General features: G+C 45.3%; 1 protein-coding gene across 2 annotated transcripts in view; it reads left to right on the top strand.

Moving 5' to 3' along the window:
* The first annotated feature begins 8,991 nt into the window (after nt 1-8,991).
* The window catches only part of SLC45A3 (solute carrier family 45 member 3), a 42,145-nt gene continuing 25,354 nt past the window's right edge, over nt 8,992-25,782 (top strand). The window contains exon 1 of one of the 2 annotated variants that reach the window (XM_069945410.1): nt 8,992-9,072. The gene's annotated coding sequence lies outside the window, so the exon portion shown is untranslated. Of the gene's footprint in view, nt 9,073-9,402; nt 9,492-25,782 lie in introns of those variants that run through there. The other variant, XM_069945409.1, reaches the window with a different exon arrangement.

Genomic DNA, 25,782 nt, shown 5'->3' with positions numbered 1-25,782 from the left:
GTGCACAGCGCTGGGAGATGCACACCACTGACAGTGCCAGGATCACTGCATTTGCGCTTCAATAATTATGAAGGTTGGCCCGCGACTTTGTTCATTTTTTTAATTTTGGCTCACTGTGTATTTGAGTTTGACACCCCTGTTCTAAAACATGGCACATTTTATGCGGGATGAGGTGACGTTTTTTAGTGGCACCGTTTTGTGGTATATGCGACATTTTGATCAACTTTTATATCATTTTAGGGAAATATGATTACCAAAAATGCATAGCTTTGGTGTTTATTTCACTGTGCAGGTTAAATCATGTGATACCATATATGTGTTTTTTTAATCCTAAATTGATCATAATAAAGGGTTGTAAAGGGAATTTTATTTATTTTTTTGTATTTTGTCACTATATTTTTTATATATTTTTTACTTTCACTTTTATTTATGTCCCACTTTGGGATTTTACTATGTGATCTTCTGATCGAACATATAATACACTGCACACTGCAGTGTATATTAATTGCCAGTGTTATACTGACAGGTATAGCTAATAAGACTCTGCCTTAGGGCAGTGCCTAGTCCACATCTGTAGCTATGACATTAGAGTCCTCTGGTGTTCATGCCAACTATAGGAATGCTGTGATAGCTTGGCAGAGCCCAGATGTAAACAGAAGAAAGTTTCTCCTTCTGTAGTCCTACGGATGCTGTGGTTGCATTCACCACAGCATCTATAGGGTTAACTCCCGGCATCAGACAGCCAGGACCAATCGCAGATGGCATGGACACAGCTTCTATGCCCATGTCATCCAAAGGGCCTGGTCTCATTATAGAGCATCTTAAAATGCCAGCTTAAAGTGCCAACTTTAAGTGTAGTAATCAGAATTAGGCCAGAATTGACACACTATCACAGCTGCCATCTCATCTGCTCTTCTCTTGTTTCAGGTATGTGTCCATTGCAATCCCCATCATCCCCTCAGTGAATGTGTTTTTGTCTTTTATTGGTATGTCTGATTGTGTATAACTTATACTAACTTTAGCATGGCACCGTCTTCCCTTTTCCAGCTGATAAGCTTCTTCCATCTCCTCTATCTCCACCCATTTTTCACACCTAAGTTCTGATCAAGTCTGATTCAATTATCTTCCAAGTAGTATAAATTTAGTTCCAAGGTCTTATTGTAGACCCTGGTCTCATTATAGAACATCTTAAAACTTAAAACTGCTTTCATCTGCCTGTCTTGTGTTTTCTTTCTATCCTACCCACCATCCATCCGCATTGTAAATCACATTTACATTAGCCCCTCTCTCCTCCCCTCCCCTATGTATTGCTCCCATACCCTGTACACTCTCACTCACCTCCCTATAACTCCTTCCACTGTGCAGAACAGAAGTCGCTCTCACAAGTCTTTTAACCTCCTCTGTAACCACCTGCTGTCTCTTTCTATCCTTTTGCTTCTGGCTGCTGGTGACATCTCTCCTAATACTGGTCCACCTTTCTCTTTCGCTAGTGATCGCTAGTGATTCCCTCAAATAACTCTTTTAGCTTTACCAAGAACCACTGTCTGCCATCTTCTGCTCCCTCTGTCTCTCCAGTATCCTTTACCTGCGCTCTCCTAAATTCTCGCTCCGTGTGCAACAAACTCACAGAGATTCATGATCTTTTCATCACTAAATCCTTCACTCTTCTGGCTCTTACTGAAACCTGGCTACAGCCATCTGATACTGCTTCCCCTGCTGCTCTATCCTATGGTGGTCTTCATCTCTCCCACACCCCCAGACCTGAGGGTAGGCATGGTGGAGGAGTTGGTGCTCTTCTCTCCCAACAGTGCACCTTCCAGGTCATTCCCCCTGAGCCCTCACTCTCTTTCCCTTCCTTTGAGGTTCACACCCTCAGACTCTTCTGCCCACGCCCATAACTGATCTCTGTGCTGAAGACCTGGCCTCCTATTTCAAATCCAAAATTGACACTATCCGTTCTGACATCACCTCCCAGCCCCAAAGCCCCATTAATCCCATCCCCTCTCCCATCTTCTCTTCACTCTCTGCTTTTGATCCAGTGACAGAGGAAGAAGTCTCCAAGCTCCTCTCCTCCTCTCGTCCCACCACCTGCCCTAGTGACCCTATTCCCTCACACCTCCTCCAGTCCCTCTCTCCTGTTGTCACTACTCACCTCACCCAAATACAACCTCTCCCTCTCCTCTGGTATCTTTCCCTCCTCATTCAAACACTCTGTAATCCCCCCGCTACTGAAAAAACATCTCTACATCTCTAGACCCATCCTGTGCAGCCAACTATCGACCGGTCTCCAATCTCCCCTTCATCTCTAAACTCCTGGAACGTCTTGTCTACTCTCGCCTAACCCGATATCTCTCTGATAACTCTGTTCTTGACCCTCTACATTCTGGCTTCTGACCCCTTCACTCCACTGAAACTGCTCTCACCAAGGTGTCAAACGACCTCCTGAAGGCTAAGTCACAAAGAAACTACTCCTTGCTAATTCTCCTGGATCTCTCAGCGGTATTTGACCACCAGCTCCTCCTCTCCATGCTCAGCTCTCTTGGTCTTAAGGATTCTGTTGTCTCCTGGTTTTCTTCCTACCTCTCTGACCACTCCTTCAGTGTATCCTGCTCTACTTCTTCTCCCTTACCTCTCTCTGTTGGGGTTCCCTTGGGATCAGTCCTGGGTCCCCTCCTCTTCTCCCTCTATACAGCCCCCATTGGACAGACCATCAGCAGGTATGGCCTGTAATACCATCTTTATGCTGATGTCACCCAGTTATACACTTCTTCCCGTGACATCACCCCTGCCTTCCTGCAAAATACCAGTGACTGTCCATCCTCTCTCTCTAACACTATGACCTCTCTGTTTTTCAAACTTAATCTCTCTAAAACTGAACTTCTTGTATTCCCTCCCTCCAACAAACCTAAACCCGACATCTCACTCTTAGGCTGGGTTCACACTACGTATATTTGAGGCTGTATAGCAACCAAAACAAGGAGTGGATTGAAAACACAGAAAGGCTCTGTTCACATAATGTTGTAATTGAGTGGATGGCCGTCATTTAATGGCAAATATTTGCTGTTATTTTAAAACAACGGCTGTTATATTGAAATAATGACAGTTATTTACCGTTATATGGCGGCCATCCACTCAATTTCAACATTGTGTGAACAGAGCCTTTCTGTGTTTTCAATCCACTACTGAAATATACGTAGTGTGAACCCAGCCTCAAGGTGCGTTTACACGAAACGATAATTGGCCCGATCGTACGATTAACGATGTCGGAGTAACGATTTTTTTTCCCATAACGATCCGCACTTAGACGGTACGATATATCGTACGGAAAATTTGTTTTGCGATCGTTTTGTATCTCACACATTGGTTAAATCAGCTGACGACTGTTTACACGGAACGATTTGCCAATTTTTTACGAACGACGATTTGAGAACATGTTGAAAGATCAAAATGAACGATTTCTCCTTCTTCGTTTGATCGTTCGCTGCTTTTACACGTACGATTATCGCGCAAATTCGCACGATAATCGTTATGTGTAAACGCACCTTTAGTCTGTGGTACTAGCATAAATCCTTTGCATCAAGCTCGATGTCTGGGGGTTATGCTAGACTCTGATCTATCCTTCACTCCCTATATTCAAGCTCTTACACGCTCCTGTCATCTTCATCTCAAAAACATCTCTAGAATCCGCCCATTTCTCACCACTGATACTGCTCAGACTCTGACCGTCGCCCTGATCCACTCCCGTCTTGACTACTGTAACTCCCTACTAATCGGTCTTACTTTCTCTAAGCTCTCCCCTCTCCAGTCTATCCTGAACGCAGCAGCCAGACTCATTTTCCTCTCCAGTCGTTATACTGACGTCTCCCCCCTGTGTCAGTCACTGCACTGGTTACCTATTAAATATAGAACACAATTCAAACTCCTCACCCTCACCCATAAAGCCCTCCACAACTCTGCCCCTCCGTACATCTCCTCCCTCATCTCCACCTATCATCCTACCCGTGCTCTGTATTCTGCTAATGACCTTACACTAACCTCTTCCATAGTCAGAACCTCTCACTCCCGCCTCTAAGACTTCTCTCATGCTGCACCAGTTCTCTAGAACTCCCTACCCAAAGACCTCAGACTGATTTCTAACACCCCCAGTTTCAAGCGTGCCCTGAAGACTCATCTCTTCAGGTGCGCTTATAACATTTCCTAATCTCGTCTCCTTCTCTGCTATCCCTTCTGCATCCTCTCTATAACCTCTTTGGTGCCATCTACTTTGTACTTGCTACCTTAGCTCAGAAAATGACTTGTGACTGGCTCGCCCAATCACCTATAGGCACTTTAAGGGTGATATTACACCCTTATCGTTCGAAAAATCGTTAAATCGTTCGGATTTAACCGATAATCATTTCGTGTAATAGCAGGCAACGATTAAACGACCAACGAGAAATCGTTAATCGTTTAATAGGATCCGGACCTATTTTTATCATTTGATCGTTCGCACATCGTTCAGTGGAATAAGAATTCACAGCTGAAACGTACGCAATAGCGACGACTAAATGACCGCAAGAACGGCCGGGGTCACGGAACGGCGGTCTCTCACGACGTGTGAACATAGCCTAATTCTGTATTTTAATTTTATTTTAATTTATTAATTGTATAATTTAATATTAATATAACCTGTAATGTATTTATATACACTCACCGGCCACTTTATTAGGTACACCATGCTAGTAACGGGTTGGACCCCCTTTTGCCTTCAGAACTGCCTCAATTCTTTGTGGCATACAGTAGATTCAACAAGGTGCTGGAAGCATTCCTCAGAGATTTTGGTCCATATTGACATGATGGCATCACACAGTTGCCGCAGATTTGTCGGCTGCACATCCATGATGCGAATCTCCCTTTCCACCACATCCCAAAGATGCTCTATTGGATTGAGATCTGGTGACTGTGGAGGCCATTTGAGTACAGTGAACTCCTTGTCATGTTCAAGAAACCAGTCTGAGATGATTCTAGCTTTATGACATGGCGCATTATCCTGCTAAAAGTAGCCATCAGATGTTGGGTACATTGTGGTCATAAAGGGATGGACATGGTCAGCAACAATACTCAGGTAGGCTGTGGCGTTGCAACGATGCTCAATTGGTACCAAGGGGCCCAAAGAGTGCCAAGAAAATATTCCCCACACCATGACACCACCACCACCAGCCTGAACCGTTGATACAAGGCAGGATGGATCCATGCTTTCATGTTGTTGACGCCAAATTCTGACCCTACAATCCGAATGTCGCAGCAGAAATCAAGACTCATCAGACCAGGCAACGTTTTTCCAATCTTCTACTGTCCAATTTCGATGAGCTTGTGCAAATTGTAGCCTCAGTTTCCTGTTCTTAGCAGGAAGGAGTGGCACCCGGTGTGGTCTTCTGCTGCTGCTGTAGCCCATCTGCCTCAAAGTTCGACGTACTGTGCGTTCAGAGATGCTCTTCTGCCTACCTTGGTTGTAACGGTTGGCTATTTGAGTCACTGTTGCCTTTCTATCAGCTCAAACCAGTCTGCCCATTCTCCTCTGACCTCTGGCATCAACAAGCCATTTCCGCCCACAGAACTGCCGCTCACTGGATGTTTTTTCTTTTTCGGACCATTCTCTGTAAACCCTAGAGATGGTTGTGCGTGAAAATCCCAGTAGATCAGCAGTTTCTGAAATACTCAGACCAGCCCTTCTGGCACCAACAACCATGCCACGTTCAAAGGCACTCAAATCACCTTTCTTCCCCATACTGATGCTCGGTTTGAACTGCAGGAGATTGTCTTGACCATGTCTACATGCCTAAATGCACTGAGTTGCCGCCATGTGATTGGCTGATTAGAAATTAAGTGGTAACGTGCAGTTGGACAGGTGTACCTAATAAAGTGGCCGGTGAGTGTATTTAAATAAGCGCTGTGGAATCTGTTGGCGCTATAAAAATAAATCTTTGCAAAAATCTCTCCCAAAGCCCACTCCACTACCACCATCATCATTAAATTGTCATCCACTCTAATTCAGCTGAGCAACAATGTTGGTTACTGGTTTCTACCCCGGTGGCGGCACAACAGCGTCCCCCCCCCCCGGGACTCACCCAGTCCTGGCTGCGGCAACCCTCCCCCTTGCCCCGCCCGAATGACCCGGTGCTGGCCGCGGCACCCACCACCCCACGCGAATCGCCTGTGCTGGACGCCGGCAGCACCCCAGCCCCGCAGGACTCAGCCAGTCCTGGCCGCGGCATCCCCGCCCTCCCGCGAATCGCCCGGTGCTGGACGCGGACCCCCGGCCAGAATCACCCGGTGCTGCCCGCGGCATCCATTCTCCCCACCACAAATCACCCGGTGCTGCCCGTGGCATCCATCCCCCCACCACAAATGCCCCCCGTGCTGCCGCTGAAGGCATCCAGGTTGCAGAACTACTACTCCCATCATGCCCTGCTGACAGGTAATGATGGGAGATGTAGTTCTGCAACCTGGATGGCTACAGGTTGCAGAACTACAACTCCCTTCAAGACCTGTCAGCAGGGCATGATGGGAGTTTTATTTCTGCAACCTGGATGGCCTCATGGCAAAAATACAACTCCCATCATGACCTGCTGATGGGTAGTGATGGGAGATGTAGTTCTGTAACCTGGATAGCCATCCAGGTTGCAGAACTACATCTCCCATCATGTCCAATTGGCAGGACCCAGCAAGCAGCAGGAAGCAATGCATGCTGGGAAATGTAGTTTCCTGGCCAGCGCCATCTTGTATACATATATCGGCTTTTAGAAAAACTTTTTCTCGGGAACGGCAGCAGCTAGAAAGACGGGTGACGGCTCAAAATACTCAGGGGGACTTGGTGAGTAAGACCAGCTAGGTTTGGGAGAATTTAATTTTTTGGCTCTTGGGGGGAATACCCCTTTAACTTCTATGGGATCCCGGCCGAAGCGTATACACGTCGGATACACTCCGGCTGGGATCCCTCGCGGCGCCGCAAAGAACTGAAATGTCAGTTTTCTGTGTCCGCTATTCAGTGAAGCTCCGGCTGCTTGTTTCATAGAGTACAGTGGTGAGTTCTGATGCGGGCGCCCGCATTAAACTCTGCGGGCCGAAAGATCATTTGGCCGGTACTGCAGTACCGGCTGGGATGATCTTTTCAGAGACTGGCCGCTCCGTGTGCGGAATGGCCAGTCTCTTACAGAATGTGAACATGGCCTAAAGCTCTACAAGTTTATGGGGAAAGAGGAGGAGGGAGATGGGAGGGAGAGTTCCTGGGAACACACACATGCTGTAGAGAGAAAAAAGACAGCTCAAATACAACTTCCAGAGCAGAAACTGCTGAAAAATGGCATATACAAGTATACAAGATTATACCTTGGCTTCCGATGCTCAAAACACGCCAGCTCTAACTGGTTGTGCTGAAACATACCTGAGAACCTGACTAACCTGTGTCCATAGCTATTCTTGCCACTTCCTCAGGACATGTCATTGATCGAGTAGTGTCGCACTCCGCTAGTATCTCTTGGTGACCAAAAATAACATAATGTTCTCCATATTCCTGAGGGAGGACTCATAAAAACATATTACTTGTGGATTAAGTCACTTGACAAGTTAATTTTAGAAAGTGTGTGTGACTGACGGGAATGTGAAAGTGTGGAGTATTACACAACTCAAAGGCAATGTTTGTGTAGTAGTAACAAACATAAGAGAGAACAGTGGTCAGTGTCTAAGGGCTCTATTACACGAGACGACTGAAATCTCCAGTGAAAAATCGTTATATATTTCAAATTCAAATGGTAATCGTTTCATGTGTATGCAGGCAACGATCGACAAAATCATTTGTGTGTCGATCTAATCTTTAAAGCCGACCATAAAATCATTGTTAAACGTTCGCTTAATGTACAAATTGTGCGTTCATTTGCTGGGATGAGAAAGAGTAAATGATCGTAGTAACGATCATAATAACGATTATAACCGACTATCGTTCTGTATGTTATGGTGAACCATTTCAGGTCGTGCCCAAAAGCTGTCATTTGCGATCGTTTATCAAAATCTTAAAAAAATTACAGAAGCCAATGGTGAGACGCAAGCAATCGCCAACCTGTCAGCTCAGCGCTCGCTTGCCCCTCGTTCCCAGCTTGCTGTCAGCGCTATTACACATGCCGACAGTGAGCGGGTAAGGGTGTAGGGACCACGGGGAAGGGCTCCCTGGATGATCTTTAGATCGTCCGGGGTGCCCATTGTTGATAGGGGCGGTCTGCTGCCTCTGCTCCTATTAGGGTATGTTCACACTGAGCAAAGGTTGAATTCTGTGTGGAGCCCCTGCCACGGACTCTGCTTGGAATCCTGTCTGCCATGTCAATCTGTTAAGCTGAGGTGCGCGTGAGGCGTGATGCACAGACACACTGATTCTGAGTAGAGTCCGTTGCAGGGTCTCTGCGCAGAATTCCACCATTTTTGCTCAGTGTTAACATACCCTTACACAGAGCGACGGCCGATAGACCGCTGTTATCGGTAAAACATTTTTCAACACTTTGAATAGTCAGGCGAATGTGACCGATAATCGCTTGGTATAATTCTGTGTTTACACGGAATGATTATCGTTCGAATTTTCACGATAACGATCAATTTAGAAGGATATTCATACGTGTAAACGCAGCGAACGATCAAACGACGAGCAAGAAATCGTTCATTTTGATCTTACAACATGTTCTTAAATCGTCGTTCGCAAACAATTCGCAGATTGCTCCGTGTTAACAGTCGTTCACCAATTTAACCTATGTGTGAGATAGGCTTAAGCGATCGTAAAACGATTTTTCCGTACTATATATCATTCCGTCTAAACGCTGATCGTTATAAAAAAAATTCGAAATCATTAATCGTACGATGGGGCGAATTATCGCTCCGTGTAAAGGCAGCATAACAGTGCCTCTAGTCTAACAGGACCCTAAGTGACAGGGCAGCAGGGCTCTGCTTACACCATACTGATCAGTGTGAGGCGTTTTGGCGGGCTTCCCTGTCACACACTCCGTGAGTCGTAACCAGCAGGAACTGTTCTAAATAAACCGCGTTCCTGAGGTAAAAGCATGATGTCGGGCGGCCGTATTAGTCATGGTTGAAGTTACTGACGTAATTTTTCCCCGTTCCGGGTGTGACACCTGTGACGTGCGAAGCTATAAGCTGCAGAATGCGGTGACTATAATACCGAGGGTTTGACAATACTGGGAATACGTGTTTTACAAGAAACACACGGGCTCTGCTTTCTAACGAGGACCCTGCGGGCGGCCGCAATAAGTGACAGCCCTGAGTGCTGTCACCGTGTCACACCTCCTCCCACACAGGTCTGCCCCGTACCCTCCCTGCCGGACCGCACTGCACATGCGCCGCACTCTCAGATTTAAAAGTGCAGCCGAGAGTGGGGCAGCTGAGGTGCGGGCTGTCGCCTAGGACACGGGCAGCTCAGGAGGGTGATACGGGGGCGCAGGTGCATCCATGAGGTGAGAGCCTTCCCATCTGTTACATTACACAGCGCTCTAGACGTGCCCCTTGTCTGTGCCGAGCCGTGACAGGAGCCCCATCACTGGCTGCCGGCTCTTCTTGCTGTCTGGAGACTTTGTCAGGCTGTTTTGTGCTGCTCCCGGCGGGATCCCTCTAATGTCCTCAGTCCTCCAATTGTCCTCAGAGCCGGGATCCGCGGGGGGCTGGAGAGACACACAGGCTGCCCAAATACCCATGCCCCTGCCATCTGCCCCCCACAGGCACAGGGGCATGAGAGTGTTACCCCGTATAGGAGACAATCGCAGCTGTGTGCGACAGTAAAAGCTGCTGAAGCTTCCTCTATAGGGGTATGCTGGTACTATATCATATAGACCTCTATAGGGGTATGCTGAAAGTGGTACTATATCATATAGACCTCTATAGGGCTATGTCTGGTACTATATCATATAGACCTCTATAGGGGTATGCTGGTACTATATCATATAGACCTCTATAGGGGTATGCTGGTACTAGATCATATAGACCTCTATAGGGCTATGCTGGTACTATATCATATAGACCTCTATAGGGCTATGCTGGTACTATATCATATAGACCTCTATAGGGGTATGCTGGTACTATATCATATAGACCTCTATAGGGCTATGCTGGTACTATATCATATAGACCCCTATAGGGGTATGCTGATACTATATCATATAGACCTCTATAGGGGTATGCCTGGTACTATATCATATAGACCTCTATAGGGGTATGCTGGTACTATATCATATAGACCTCTATAGGGCTATGCTGGTACTATATCATATAGACCTCTATAGGGGTATGCTGGTACTATATCATATAGACCTCTATAGGGCTATGCTGGTACTAGATCATATAGACCTCTATAGGGGTATGCTGATACTATATCATATAGACCTCTATAGGGCTATGCTGGTACTAGATCATATAGACCTCTATAGGGGTATGCTGATACTATATCATATAGACCTCTATAGGGCTATGCTGGTACTATATCATATAGACCCCTATAGGGGTATGCTGGTACTAGATCATATAGACCTCTATAGGGGTATGCTGGTACTAGATCATATAGACCTCTATAGGGGTATGCTGGTACTAGATCATATAGACCTCTATAGGGCTATGTCTGGTACTATATCATATAGACCTCTATAGGGGTATGCTGGTACTAGATCATATAGACCTCTATAGGGGTATGCTGATACTATATCATATAGACCTCTATAGGGGTATGCTGGTACTATATCATATAGACCTCTATAGGGGTATGCTGGTACTAGATCATATAGACCTCTATAGGGGTATGCTGGTACTATATCATATAGACCTCTATAGGGGTATGCTGGTGCTATATCATATAGACCTCTATAGGGGTATGCTGGTACTAGATCATATAGACCTCTATAGGGGTATGCTGGTACTATATCATATAGACCTCTATAGGGCTATGCTGGTACTAGATCATATAGACCTCTATAGGGGTATGCTGATACTATATCATATAGACCTCTATAGGGCTATGCTGGTACTAGATCATATAGACCTCTATAGGGGTATGCTGGTACTAGATCATATAGACCTCTATAGGGGTATGCTGGTACTAGATCATATAGACCTCTATAGGGGTATGCTGGTACTAGATCATATAGACCTCTATAGGGCTATGTCTGGTACTATATCATATAGACCTCTATAGGGGTATGCTGGTACTAGATCATATAGACCTCTATAGGGGTATGCTGGTACTAGATCATATAGACCTCTATAGGGGTATGCTGGTACTATATCATATAGACCTCTATAGGGGTATGCTGGTACTATATCATATAGACCTCTATAGGGCTATGCCTGGTACTAGATCATATAGACCTCTATAGGGGTATGCTGGTACTAGATCATATAGACCTCTATAGGGGTATGCTGGTACTATATCATATAGACCTCTATAGGGGTATGCTGATACTATATCATATAGACCTCTATAGGGGTATGCCTGGTACTATATCATATAGACCTCTATAGGGGTATGCTGGTACTAGATCATATAGACCTCTATAGGGGTATGCTGGTTCTATATCATATAGACCTCTATAGGGGTATGCTGGTACTATATCATATAGACCTCTATAGGGGTATACTGGTACTATATCATATAGACCTCTATAGGGCTATGCCTGGTACTAGATCATATAGACCTCTATAGGGGTATGCTGGTACTAGATCATATAGACCTCTATAGGGGTATGCTGGTACTATATCATATAGACCTCTATAGGGGTATGCTGGTACTATATCATATAGACCTCTATAGGGGTATGCTGATACTAGATCATATAGACCTCTATAGGGGTATGCCTGGTACTATATCATATATACCTCTATAGGGGTATGCTGGTACTATATCATATAGACCTCTATAGGGCTATGCCTGGTACTAGATCATATAGACCTCTATAGGGCTATGCATGGTACTAGATCATATAGACCTCTATAGGGGTATGCTGGTACTATATCATATAGACCTCTATAGGGGTATGCTGGTACTATATCATATAGACCTCTATAGGGGTATGCTGGTACTATATCATACAGACCTCTATAGGGCTATGCCTGGTACTAGATCATATAGACCTCAATAGGGGTATGCTGATACTATATCATATAGACCTCTATAGGGGTATGCTGGTACTATATCATATAGACCTCTATAGGGCTATGCCTGGTACTAGATCATATAGACCTCTATAGGGCTATGCTGGTACTATATCATATAGACCTCTATAGGGCTATGCCTGGTACTATATCATATAGACCTCTATATGGGTATGCTGGTACTAGATCATATAGACCTCTATAGGGGTATGCTGGTACTAGATCATACAGACCTCTATAGGGGTATGCTGGTACTATATCATATAGACCTCTATAGGGCTATGCCTGGTACTATATCATACATACCTCTATATGGGTATGCTGGTACTAGATCATATAGACCTCTATAGGGGTATGCTGGTACTAGATCATACAGACCTCTATAGGGGTATGCTGGTACTAGATCATATAGACCTCTATAGGGGTATGCTGGTACTATATCATATAGACCTCTATAGGGGTATGCTGGTACTATATCATATAGACCTCTATAGGGGTATGCTGGTACTATATCATATAGACCTCTATAGGGGTATGCTGGTACTATATCATATAGACCTCTATAGGGGTATGCTGGTACTATATCATATAGACCTCTATAGGGGTATGCTGGTACTATATCATATAGACCTCTATAGGGGTATGCCTGGTACTAGATCATATAGACCTCTATAGGGGTATGCTGATACTATATCATATAGACCTCTATAGGGGTATGCTGGTACTAGATCATATAGACCTCTATAGGGGTATGCTGGTACTATATCATATAGACCTCTATAGGGCTATGCTGGTACTATATCATATAGACCTCTATAGGGCTATGCCTGGTACTAGATCATATAGACCTCTATCATATAGACCTCTATAGGGCTATGCTGGTACTATATCATATAGACCTCTATAGGGCTATGCCTGGTACTAGATCATATAGACCTCTATAGGGCTATGCTGGTACTATATCATATAGACCTCTATAGGGCTATGCCTGGTACTATATCATATAGACCTCTATATGGGTATGCTGGTACTAGATCATATAGACCTCTATAGGGGTATGCTGGTACTAGATCATACAGACCTCTATAGGGGTATGCTGGTACTAGATCATATAGACCTCTATAGGGGTATGCTGGTACTAGATCCTATAGACCTCTATAGGGGTATGCTGGTACTAGATCATATAGACCTCTATAGGGGTATGCTGGTACTAGATCATATAGACCTCTATAGGGGTATGCTGGTACTATATCATATAGACCTCTATAGGGGTATGCTGGTACTATATCATATAGACCTCTATAGGGCTATGCCTGGTACTATATCATATAGACCTCTATATGGGTATGCTGGTACTAGATCATATAGGCCTCTATAGGGGTATGCTGGTACTAGATCATATAGACCTCTATAGGGGTATGCTGGTACTAGATCCTATAGACCTCTATAGGGGTATGCTGGTACTAGATCATATAGGCCTCTATAGGGGTATGCTGGTACTAGATCATACAGACCTCTATAGGGGTATGCTGGTACTATATCATATAGACCTCTATAGGGGTATGCTGGTACTATATCATATAGACCTCTATAGGGGTATGCTGGTACTAGATCATATAGACCTCTATAGGGGTATGCTGGTACTAGATCATACAGACCTCTATAGGGGTATGCTGGTACTAGATCATATAGACCTCTATAGGGCTATGCCTGGTACTATATCATATAGACCTCTATATGGGGTATGCTGGTACTATATCATATAGACCTCTATAGGGCTATGCCTGGTACTATATCATATAGACCTCTATAGGGGTATGCTGGTACTATATCATATAGACCCCTATAGGGGTATGCTGGTACTATATCATATAGACCTCTATAGGGCTATGCCGTGGTACTAGATCATATAGACCTCTATAGGGGTATGCCTGGTACTAGATCATATAGACCTCTATAGGAGTATGCCTGGTACTAGATCATATAGACCTCTATAGGGCTATGCCTGGTACTATATCATATAGACCTCTATAGGGGTATGCCTGGTACTATATCATATAGACCTCTATAGGGGTATGCCTGGTACTATATCATATAGACCTCTATAGGGGTATGCTGGTACTAGATCATACAGACCTCTATAGGGGTATGCTGGTACTATATCATATAGACCTCTATAGGGGTATGCCTGGTACTATATCATTTAGACCTCTAAAGGGGTATGCTGGTACTATATCATATAGACCTCTATAGGGCTATGCCTGGTACTATATCATATAGACCTCTATAGGGGTATGCCTGGTACTATATCATATAGACCTCTATAGGGGTATGCCTGGTACTAGATCATATAGACCTCTATAGGAGTATGCCTGGTACTATATCATATAGGCACCTATAGGAGTATCTCTGGTACTAGATCATACAGACACCTATAGGAGTATCTCTGGTACTAGATCACATAGACTCCTATAGGAGTATCTCTGGTACTAGATCATACAGACACCTATAGGAGTATCTCTGGTACTAGATCATACAGACACCTATAGGGGTAATTTTATTGTCAGTCCATGTCCACCAGCTGACTGTATGGGGATTTCTCATCTCTATCCACCCTCCGTTTCCCACTATTCCTATTTTCTGCTGGAGAAGCTCCGCTTTTCCCTCTGATCTTCCGGAGTAAGGCTTGTGACTCACATCAAATGAATACTTAGGATGCTATTTTGTCATTTTTTTTCCACCTCCTGGATACTTAACTTCCCTATCCCTGAATTAACCCTTCCTTATCAGGAAAAGTCATCTTTTTCATACTAAAAAGCTGTAACTAATATACTTATAACTAAATCATAACTAAATCATCTAAAAGTTTTTTTTTTTAAATTGAAGTGCTTTTCAGCCCTGTTCACACTTGTTTTAGTTTTTTACACTGTTTCCCTTCAGTTGCTTATTAAAAAAGTCAGTATAGCATCGCTTCATGTAATAGCGTATCTCATTCAATACCTGATGGAAGCCTGACTAATTTATTATACGTCAATAGAGAAAAAATACAGATGCATCCAATTCCTCATGGTCACTGTAAAAATAAAAGACACCAGAGTAAGAGCCCATCACACGGAAACATTATCTTATCATGTGAAAAATCGTTATATTGTTTGAATTTAATCGATAATCTTTGAGTGTGTATGCAAGCAACGATCAAACAAAAAAAAATTAGTTTGCATGCCGCTGATCGCATCTCTTGAGCCGACCATAAAATAATTGTTCGCAAATCTTTTGGTGTTTGTACACATCGTTTGTTCGTTATTACGATCGTTCGTGTACTAGAATGTACAAACGACCGTAATTACGATCATAGTTGGAATCGTAACTAACCACTATTGTTCTGTGTATCATGGTGTATGATTTATCGTTAATTGGAGAAAACGAAAAATCTCTTAGTCTAAAAGGACCCTAAATAGAGCCTTACGTGTTTCTGAAATCACAACTTCTATATGGCCATCATGTAGTTGTCATTTTAAAAAAGATTTTTTTTTTTGACATAACAGATGTTGAGATCACTAGTCACCCACCGATAGTTTTAGCAATTGGTGGCACTTTCAGCACCTGGGCCTCCATACATCAAAACATCTGGCTTGTCTCTATGACATCAACATTTTTGTGAAATAACAGATACACTTTTTAGCTACGACCACACAACGTCTATTTTTGCCCATTTGGCAGACTTTTTTGGACGGACACGATTTTGAGGCCAAAAAATGACGGTTATATCAAACTGATTCACAAATCACAGCCATTGTTTGGTCCTGAAATGACACCCATCCATAAAAATGGCCATACCCTAAAGGCGTTTTCCTACCACACTAAAGTCCTTTGAACTCTTGATACTTTGTTACTGATTTCAGATCTGATGGCAATCCGTATTTCCACTTGTAAAAATTGGAGATCAGCCACATTGAATGCCAATAGGACTAGTTGAAATGCAGAGTGGCAACAGTTCAAAATGCACATTTGCAGCAGGAGTTTGGAAATACATGCTGCGGAAATACAGATTTTAATTTGATTTGTAACTTTACCCTTAGTGATGGCATGTTGCAAGAATACAACACCATTAGGCTAGATTAACCATCTCTGCCATCCCTACTAATGTTAGATGACTGTCACTATAGAGGCTGTAATGAAGGCCATAAGCTAGCCGCCCAAATTTCCTAGAAACAGATTCTAATTTCTGGCTTTAGAATGGACCTAAATGCAGTTTTATGTGGCGTCTGTGTTGTAAATTCTGCCTAAAATGCTGGCGAGAATAGTGTAGCATAAAGTGCCATTTCATCCGGTAAAATGGCGGACACCATGACTAAAAGCCAATGGATCCTGTTAAAGTTTTTTGGCACAGCAGGTTGATTTAGTGCCGATGTTTCTTCAGTAATTTACTCCCATGACAGAACAATGGAGAAAATTATTCAAATGTGACCCTAGCCCAAGACTGGTGTATAAAAGGTCAGTCCTAATAAAGGTGACTGTAGTATTTTGTTGTGCTGTACTACATGACATTGTACAGTATATAAATCCCTAATGCTTACCGTAGAGTAGGAAAAAACTGGTGGTTTCAGAAGTGCTCTAGGCTGACTGCATGGTCTCTCAACATCCGACAGACATAGCTGTTAAAGAATCTTTATTAGGATGACACATATCAAGGGTGGACAATGTTTTTCCTTAGATTGAGGTGGACAAAGGTGGACAACCTTCTTCCTCAGATTGAGGTGGACAGATTGAGGATCTGAGGAAGAAGGTTCTCCACCTTTGAAACACATCATTCTAATCCTAAAATTCTTTAAGCTACTCCTGGTCTCTGTCGGCTGACGTTAGCTCGCGCCCTATGAAAGATACTGAAGCCCGGCTAGAGCGCTTCCGAAGCAACCAGTTTTTTTTCCTGGTCCTCAGTGATGTCTTCATTTGAATCCTGTCCAGGACCCTAAGTCGGTGGTGGCTACTTCCCAGATCACTGACATATATATATCATGTACGCATAGACATTGTGCCTGCCTGTACAACCGACCCAGGTGAGCAGACATGGATCTTCCTCACCCCTCTCTCCATATATCACCCTGATAACAGCACATACAAGCACCTTGCTTTTTTTCTTCTTTCCCTGTATCCCTAATGCTTGGTATTCAAACGCAAGGATCAAATATCCTGTAATTCTAACTATATACCAGCAGCTAATGAATACTTCACAAGGTATCTCTATACCCCTTTCACTTGTTATCACAAAGGAAATCACAATTCCTGCAACAGGTGAATGGAGTTATGAACAGCACACTCTTTATATGTATATAGGTTTCTTCAGGTAGTTTACCTGCTTATAATATGAAACCGTTTTACTAAGCAAGTAAAGATAACATTAGGTTTGAACAATCAAGGATGTATACAGCATTTAACAATACAACCATAAATAATTATAATTATTATTATTATACTATTTATTTGTATAGCGTCAACAGATTCCACAGCACTTATAAACATTGTAGTTGAACAACATTATACATTTTGACAACATATACACATTGACAAAACACAGCAATCACTGAGCTCGGGGAGATCAGCAAAAACAATCCAATGGAGAACTCATCCAAGAGTCTCCACTGATTGCCCCTCCAAAAATTGAATATGCAAAGAAGGGGTCCGTGGAGCCTCAGTTGCAAGTCTCAAAACACGGGAATAGCCAGATATCCGTCTCTCCAGAGAAGGTAACCTGTTGCCAAGGGGTGCCTCCCAGTGGGGAGAACACCAAACCACCCTGATACGTAGCCCCTCAGGTCCTGACTCTGTTGCGAGCCTTGGGACCATACGGCGCCGCAAAGAGCTGACATGTCAGTTTTCTGCGGCCGCAGTTCAGTGAATTGCGGCTGCAGAAAGACCTGTCGGTTCACACAATGAAGCGAGCGGCTCCGGCCGCAAGCTTCATTGTGTGCTGTGTGAAGTTCTGATGCGAGCGCATGCTGATGCGCCCGCATCAGAACACAGAAAGATCATCCGACTGGTACTGCAGTCTCGGCCGGGATGATCTTTGCAGAGACCGGGTCACGGAACGGCCGGTCTCTGACGTAGTGTGAAGATAGCCTAAGCCAGTGTTTCCACATTCTAAATGCAGATAACTGCACCTTCCAGTGAAATTATCTGCAACATTGCATGAGTTTTGATGAAGAAACATAGGCCTGGTTTTGATAGTCTTTGTAACACAGCGTTAAAGGTGTTCCAGGCCAGTGATTGGTTGAGCAGGCTGTCACTGCCGAGATGAGTTCGTCTCAGAAGAGAAGTGGTGATGGCTGCAGTGGACCCTGAGAGGCATCAGAAGGAAATTGGCGGAGTATGGCTAGATAAGAATAAGGGCACATTCACACTCTCTGTAGATCACGGATGCTACGGAGTGTGAAGCTGCGGGCTTGCATCGGGAAATTCCGGCGCCATGTTATCATTAGAAGCCAGGAGCTTCGAACCTATGTTCGGTCTTAGTAAATTTATAGACTTCAGAATTCATCAACTCTGTACTATCAAGATCTGATGTGCAATTTTTTTCCAAGCCTCTGGTTGCTCAAACATTTGCAACTTTTTTCAACTATAGACTTTCCACAAATATTTATAAATTGTGCGAATTTTGCTCAGGTTTACTGCAGCCTGGATTATCTTATTTTATCTATGTTTATTTTATTGTATGTATGTTTTTAGTTTAGATGCATATACGTAGTTGCAAAAAATGTATTAACCCCATAATGACCACAATATGTAATTTGTCGCTCGGCAAAAGTAGCCTGGCACTGGTCTCCTGTGCAGAATATCTTGGGAATTTGGATGTTGCACGGCAGCAGGGCGTCTGCTGTAACTATTAAGAGCAAAGAAACCTTCAAGCCCTGTAGTTTAACCCATTAGATGCTGTGGTCAGATTGTGATTGTGGCATTTAGGTAGTTTCTGGATTTTTTAAACTCCATCAGCATCAGATGAATTTCTATAGCAGCAGGAGGCCTAACAAAGGCAGGTACGCCATTATGTGTGCCTACTCGGTTCTGTCTCTGGCAAGGGTGGTTAGGTCGCCTGTTAACGTTATGTTAACAGGATAATACACAGCACTATACTAGTAGTACATTGTATTATATTAACAATCTGAAGATTGCATTTCAAAGTCCCTTTGTGGGACTAATAAAAAGTAAAAATTAAAGTTTTGGAAAATTTAATATAGTAAATCTAACCCCCCCCCCCCTCCCCTTACCAAAAAATGTATAAAATTTCCACTTCATAAAGTGGAAATAAAAACATACACGTATTTGATATTGGCACATCTGTAATGACCTGAACTATAATATTATGTCATTATTTATCTTACATGGTGGAAGCTATAAAAATTTTTAAAAAACTACGCCGGGACTTCCGGTTCCGGCGCGGTCATGTAAAGACGCACGCCGGAGGAGCTCCCGGGGTGAGGCGGCACTGACCCTTACAAAACGGCCGCAGGTGGCGACAGACCAGCCCGAGGAGACGGGACAGCGGGCGAGCAGTAGGGGGACCAGCAGATGGAGCGTTACCTGCTCCGCAGCGCACAGAAACAGCCCCAGACGCCGGGCCGCATGGCGGCAGAGGAAGCCAAGATGGCGCCGCAGGAGGAGGAGAACACTGCCACAGGAGGTCCCCAGCAGGCAAGTGAAGGCTGGCGAGACCCAGAACCGGGGCAGCGGCACCACACTAGCAGCTCGGCGGGACCGGCACAGCCCCCCAATAGTACAGGTGGAGTGTGGGGAAGGGAAGCCGGCCGGGACTCGCAGCAAACCGGCACAAAGGAGGGGGACACAGTACCCGGGGCCGGCGGCCATGCGCTCCCTATGGGAGAGCCCCAGCCTGCAAAGACAATATCAGGGGGTCTCTGCCAGAATCAAGCTCCCCCAGACAGTCCTGCATCTTTATCCCAGACCCCAATACAGGGAACTATGCCACAGAGCTATGCCCAGGCCCAGCTGCTGGGATATACTGGGGAAACAGGCAGTGCTGCCAGCAATGCTAATGCCTGCTCACAGGGAGGACTATCACCCGCCATTGACTATAAGCTATTGGCAGCAGCAGTTACACAGCACATACTCCCGAATATGCAGAGGATAATAGAGGATGCTTTTAAAACCTCTCTGTCCCAGATACGCAAGGAAGTTACTGACCACGCTACCAGAATTGAGGTGGTGGAACAGCGTGTTTCTGCTCTGGAAGATGAAAACGACTTCCTCCGCTCTCGTGTACGCCAGCTATACGACGTCACCGAGGTTATGGAGGACAAAATAGATGACCTGGAAAATCGTTCCAGAAGAAACAATCTACGCATCATAGGGATACCAGAGAAAATTGGTACAGCTGACCTGCAATCATTCTGTGAGCGGGACATACCAAAAACCCTCGGCCTGCCCCATGCGTGTAGGATTGAAAGGGTACACAGAATTGGCATGCCCCCCAGCATCCGCGAAAATACGCGGGACGTGATGACAGCGAGGCCTCGTCCAGTTATATTCCGGCTGTTAGACTTCAACGATAAAACGGCCATCCTGCGAGCCTACAGGAAGAGGTCCCAACCCCTGGAAGTACAGGGCATGCGCCTCATGATCTTTGAGGACTACTCTGCAGAAGTCACAAAACGGCGCAGAGCTTTCAGCAACGTTTGTACAGCTTTATTCAAGGCGAAAAAGAAGTTTCAGCTGCAATATCCGGCCACTTTGCGCATTTTTCATAATGATGGCTCAATGTCCACCTACAAGTCACCTAAGTTGGCGGAAGAAGCTTTCAGGAGAAATGAACCCTTCAGTGGATCACAGCCGTCCAGCCAGCGGTCACAGGGCCGCCCCGCCCAGAATACAGTATGCCGGCCGGAACAGTCTTCACCCAAGGAGCAGCGCAGGCGCATGCGACGTACCAGACGCGCCAGAAGTTACTCCAGATCTCCCTCTCCCGACTGAGATGGTCGACAGCGAGGCTGTAATCCTGCTGCATGAGGGACAGTAGCAAGTATTTCGCACACACCTGCTTAAATGGTTATGGTTATCTTTTCTCTTTTACCACTTTCCTTCCTGACATAGATATGGGCCTGCTGATGTCTTGGTCCTCGGGGCGTGACTTTTTGTATACTTATGCAGTGGCGCCCCCACGGGAGCCCGTTGCATGACTGAAAAAAGAGAAGTCTCACACTCGAGGATGGAGAGGCAGTCTCATGCTATCAGACCCTCTCACGAGATGAAAAATCACTTTTGTTTGGTTATGTTTTGTTGTTGTTTTTATGTACACAGAGATTCACGCAGGAGGCAGATGGTATATGGTAGAGGGGTCACATGGTTCTATGTTCTTGTCTCTCTTTCAGTGCAATCGGGGGGAGGGGGGAGGGGGAAACGTAAGCATGAGCCTACACAGGGCGGGGGTCATGGGGTGCTTATTACTGACGGCACTCTATCTGAGGCGTTCCTCTTACTACACTTTATCCTTGCATTCTATCTTTGTCTAGACTTATCATGGTTAGGCTCGTAACATGGAATGTAAAGGGGCTAAGGTCACCCAATAAACGGGTGCAACTGCTCCGCTTTCTGAAGAAACACCGTCCCGACATAGTAATGATGCAGGAAACCCACCTAGAGGCGGAGGACATGAATAGAATGCAACGATTCTGGGTGGGCGGCGTCTATGGGTCCCCATCAGTGAATGGTAAGGCGGGAGTGATCACGCTGATTCATAGGTCCTTCCACTTTAAACTAGTATCGCATACACATGATGCCGAGGGAAGGGTCTCGCACCTGATCATAGACCACCAGGGGGACCAATATAGCATCTTTAACATATACGCCCCCAATGGGGACAATATAACTTTTTTTGCAGGACTGGCAGATAGACTAAATTCAGATGCCACACAATGGAAAGTAGTGGGAGGGGATTTTAACACTGTCCTCGATCCAAGGGAGGATAGGAAGGGGCCCTCAACGAACCCTAACCCTACGTCATTCCGGTCTAGAGATAAAGTGCTGCCGGGCTTCCTGGAACAGACAGGGCTAGAGGACGCATGGCGCCTCACACATCCAGCTGATAGGGATTTCACCCACTTCTCACACCCCCACCAGTCATGGTCTAGAATAGACTACATGTTGACTAACCCAATTCTCAGCCGTAGGATAGAATCGGTGAAACATGGAGACCTGGTCATCACGGACCATTCACCGGTTGTATTGACCCTCTTCCCATCCTGCCCGACGGGTAATGAGTTTATCTGGCGGTTTCCCTCCTATATGACGGAGGATGAAACGTTTGTTGAGCTTCTGAGGGGGTGGTGGACTGAGTTCGACTACTATAACGCGGAACACAAATCCACTCCTCAATTATTCTGGGAAACCAGTAAGGTCGTCCTTAGAGGTAAATTGATAGCTCATGTCACATCAATGAAAAAAAAAACCGCCACCCAATATAAAAAGGCGAGTGATCGCCTTAGAGGCGCTTACACGGCCTACCTGGGGGACTCGTCTGACTCCAACAGGGAGGCCTGGCAGGCAGCAAAGGCTGATTACGAGTTATGGCTGGACAGGAGGGATAGGATATATCGTACCCAGGGCGAGGTGGAATTTTTCCGCCACGGTAATAAGGCGGGCAAACTATTGGCTAGACTTGCGAAAGGAAGACACCCCCCGGCTCATGTACTAGCGCTGAGAGACCAACAGGGGACCCTGCACGCTGCCCCGACCCAAATCAATAAAATTCTGGGGGATTATTACACGTCACTCTACTCTACTCCCCCTTCAGAGACGGGTAGCTTGTCCACTTTCCTAGCGGATTTATCACTTCCCTCCCTCTCTGTGGAGCAACAGGAAGTGCTAAACGCAGAAATCACTGAGGAGGAAGTACGTGGGGCTATAAAGGCCTCCTCAAATGGCAAGGCTCCCGGACCTGACGGGTTTACAGGGGAAATTTTTTAAAACATTAACAGACCAGATAGTGCCTAGCCTCACTACACACTTTAATTCCATGTTCACCACAGGAAATATCCCGGCAGGAGCAAAAATGGCGTACATAAAAGTTCTCCCTAAACCGGGTAAAGACCCCACAGACCCGGGATCATACCGCCCAATCTCGCTAATAAACTATGACATTAAATTATTGACCAAAATATTGGCGGATAGACTAGCCAATTACATGCCTGACTTGGTGGGGGAGGCGCAGGTGGGTTTTATTAGAAATAGATCGGCAGTCACTAATATTAGAAAAGTGCTGGTAGTCTTGGACAGGATCCGACACCGCCCTCAGCCAACCGACAACCCTGCTTTATTATCTCTAGACGCGGAGAAAGCGTTTGACAATGTTCGCTGGGATTGGCTGTGGGCGGTGTTAGACAAATTCTCCATTGGAGGGCGCTTTCAGACATTTTTGGGGGGCCTGTACACTGCTCCGGTGGCGAGGGTCCATACTCCAGGGCTCTTATCAGCCCCAATTCCATTAGGAAGAGGCACCCGACAGGGATGCCCACTATCCCCTTTATTGTTCGACTTGACCATAGAGCCTCTAGCCAAATATCTAGAAACATCGAACTTGTTTGAGGGCATACAGGTGGGGGACAGAGCAGTTAAAACGACCCTCTTTGCGGATGACCTCCTAATTTTTCTTAATAACCCCCATGTTAGCCTGCCCGCACTATTTTCTTTCCTGACTGATTACGGTAAACTTTCAGGATATAAAATAAATTTTACTAAGAGCGAGCTCCTCCCTCTAGGTCCTTCTCCCCCCCCTTGGGTACATGTAAATAGGCCACCCCCTATGCAAGTAGCAAAGACACATATCACTTATCTAGGGATCAAGGTGGGGAAAACACCGGATTCTTTGTACTCCTTAAATTACCCCCCATTATTGAATAAAATTTATGCGGAACTGCGTAAGTGGGCACAGCTACCGATCACCTTTATGGGGCGCTGCCACCTGGTGAAGATGGTCAGTTTTGCACGGTTGTTGTACCCACTTCAAACTCTACCCCTGCTTATAAAACACACTGACATAAATAAACTTCGCCAGTCTTTCACTAAATTCATATGGGCGGGTAAGCGCCCAAGAATAGCCTTCCAGAAACTAGCCCTGGGCAAATTGGATGGGGGACTCAACTTCCCAAATGTTAGGGGATATAATATAGTTTGTCTTCTCCGTCACGTTATTGACTGGTTACATGGGTCCTCATACCATTCTAATTTCCCTCTAGAGTCAGCGCTCCTTCAGCCATGGAACCCGGTAGCACTTCTCCACACCTCCCACTCCCGAATGCCGGCGCAACTTAAGAGCTTTACCATTCTGAGAGATACAGTGATGGCATGGAGGGAGATACGAAAGATATTTAAACTTCCTTTTCTCTTGTCCAAAAGGATGCCTCTCTTTGGACATCCAGAACCTCCTTGGGGAAGTTCTCCAGGATGGGCGGTGCAATGGATGGCCAGGGGAGTCACCCAGGCGGGCCATTTGATTAACCCTGTGGATAGGCAATGGTTTACCCCATCAGAAATCTTGTCCAAATTTGATATTCCTCGGTCTCACTTCCTCTATGTTCAGCAGGTATATGCCTTCTGCTCTACCAGATTGCGGAACTTGGGGGAAGAAGCCCAAAACCATACTCTGGATGGCATCATGGGAGCCGCTCCTGGAAAGACTTCCATCTCAGTATTGTATAATGCCCTTAGAGATTCTTTCCTAAAAATTGACAAGGCAGCCCTGTTCCCATCCTGGGTTAGATGGACGTCTGACCAACAAATCCAGGAACAAATCTTGCAAGGGTGGCAAAAGGTCAGAAAATGTATAATAAACGAAAGATGGAGAGAAACTTATTTCAAATTGGCACATAATGCACTCTACGGTTTTAACATACTCCCCTCTCCGCAATTTCCTGATAGAATCACAGCCTGCCCAAAATGTGACCAACCCCTCACTAACCTGTGGCACGGGGTGTGGAGCTGTACGCACACCCAAACATACTGGAGGGCTATAGCTGCCTATGTTCACTCACACTGGGAGATAGAGATATCACACTCCCCCCAGGCCTTTCTCTTCCATCAGTTACGTCCCCCGGAGGACGACACTGTGGTAAAGATACCTGACATAATACATATAGTCATACACGTAGCATTGAGGTGTTTGTTCCAGGAGTGGCTTTCAGGTAAGACTCCAGATGTCCCTATGGTAATATCCCAGCTAAAACGACTCTTCGGCATAGATAGAGTCTATGCAGAAAGGCACAAGCATTCAGGGATTAAGGGGTTTTTTGATCGCTGGCGCTCCTTTCTGGAATCCCATCACACAGCTCAGGAGATACATGACATAATGTACCCCTTCAGACTTACTGAGTGGTATTGTCGGCATGATCTGGCAGGAACTCTGGGGTGCCTGCGTATTTAGCAGCCACTTCAGGGAAGACCTGGTCACAATGGGTCTCCTCAGATGTCCTTGTGCCTCAGAAACAGGGTGGGTGATGGGACAGGGGAAGCAAGGGGGGGGAGGAGTCTGTCGAACTAAGGGTGATGTGGTCAAGATTTGGAGGATTATTATCTCATCCAGACACGGATGTGAATTAAATTAAGTTG

This window comes from Dendropsophus ebraccatus, chromosome 11, assembly GCF_027789765.1.
Source record: "Dendropsophus ebraccatus isolate aDenEbr1 chromosome 11, aDenEbr1.pat, whole genome shotgun sequence".
NCBI classification, from domain to species: Eukaryota; Metazoa; Chordata; class Amphibia; order Anura; family Hylidae; genus Dendropsophus; species Dendropsophus ebraccatus.
This window is presented reverse-complemented; position numbering and strand designations above follow the sequence as displayed.